Source organism: Palaemon carinicauda, chromosome 43 (genome assembly GCF_036898095.1).
Source record: "Palaemon carinicauda isolate YSFRI2023 chromosome 43, ASM3689809v2, whole genome shotgun sequence".
Lineage (NCBI taxonomy): Eukaryota > Metazoa > Arthropoda > Malacostraca > Decapoda > Palaemonidae > Palaemon > Palaemon carinicauda.
Window position 1 is genome coordinate 17598926 of NC_090767.1, and position 1875 is coordinate 17600800.

A 1875-nucleotide genomic window follows, 5' to 3' on the forward strand; every position below is an offset into this window, starting at 1 on the left:
TAAAGAGTAGGAGCTGTAACCTCCGTCGCTGTGGAAATATCCAAGACGAAGGGGGAAAATGTGCGGGGAAAAAATTGGTGCTGGCAAACAATACGTGGGAATATGAGGGAAGTACAATGGAACGTTCTAGAAGGAAAGTGGTGGCTGGTATCACACTGTTGCGCATGGAGGGAATGTTAGAAGGAACAGGGGAAAGGGGAGGGGAGAGGAATGAGTGAGAGGGGGAAGTCGGGAGGCAACGGGGGGTGCGTGACTTGCATGTGAGCAGGTCGCAGAAAGCGCAAGGAAGGATTACAAGAAATACTTGAAATCGCGATCGTATTAGGCTATGGTGCATGACCTTAGAAGGGGGAGGGGGCAGGGCGAAGGGAGAGGGATTACTGGAGGATATAACATATGCATGAATTTGTCGAGAAGCATCCGAAAATAATTTAAAATGACAAAGAGAAAATTTATCACAGCGAAATTTTATGTTAAAACACAGGACTGAGAGAGGGGGAGAAAGAGAGGGGGGAGAAGGGAGGGGGATTAGGGGGAGGTTATACAAATGGATATGGTCGAGAGGGCGACTGAACGTTGAATTTACGTTATGGAACTTTTAAACAGCCATCGAAAGGTAATATAGAGAAACTAAGGTACGGGGATAAGAGAGAGAGAGAGAGAGAGAGAGAGAGAGAGAGAGAGAGAGAGAGAGAGAGAGGGTTTCCAAATTGCAATAGTAAATACCTTAATAAAAATCTATATTAATGAAATTTCAAATGAAAGGTTGGATGTGTCATACTTATTCAATCTCCTTCTCACTCTCTCTCTCTCTCTCTCTCTCTCTCTCTCTCTCTCTCTCTCTCTCTCTCTCTCTCTCCTTTATTTACTTTACTTCAACCGCTGCTTATGTGCTCATGTATAGCAAGGGAACCCTATCTTTATCAGGAGATTCAGTATCGTTTCATGATGTTCATTCGGGAGCATTTAATATTTCACAATGCGTATTACTCGCTTACTGTTAGATCATCTCTCTCTCTCTCTCTCTCTCTCTCTCTCTCTCTTTCTCTCTTTACACACACACACACACACACACACACACACACATATATATATATATATATATATATATATATATATATATATATATATATATATATATATATATATATATATATATATATATATGTGTGTGTGTGTGTGTGTGTGTGTGTGTGTGTGTGTAAGAGAGAGAGAGAGAGAGAGAGAGAGAGAGAGAGAGAGAGAGAGAGAGAATAGGCAACAGTAATTTTGGCTTATATAGACACTCACCAGAACGTCAGCTGGGTAAGCCCAACCAACACCCCTTGTTGCCCAACCACAGTAGTAGCTTCCCTAGTAACCAGCTTAAACTCACAGTCCCAGACTGGGATCGATATGCTGCCATGTGAATGCTAGGCGAACATGTTACCACTGTATTAGCGAGAAGGATCTGGGCAGAAAGGAAGGAAGTAGCTAATGTTGTTTACTAGTGCCCACAGTACACCGCTAGCGATGCCTTGGTTGCACTAGTTCCCAAACGGAACAGAAACTGGACAGAGAGAGAGAGAGAGAGAGAGAGAGAGAGAGAGAGAGAGAGAGAGAGAGAAAACAAATTAATTTGATAGAATGATAACTTTATCTTAGGAGAAAAACAAAGAAAATATAAGATATGGTAGATAGTACTTGCCTCAGTCTGACGGCTTCAGACGAAGGAAAACCTGATAACTTAGAAGCAGCTAATTTTCCTCTGAATTTCTGTCAAAGAATTTTGTGTTTTTCTTTTTTCATTTTTTAAACAGTCACAAAATGAAATTGCATTTTGTAATGAAACCTTCACCAATATCATTCAAATCACTGTAGTTTTCACCTCACTAT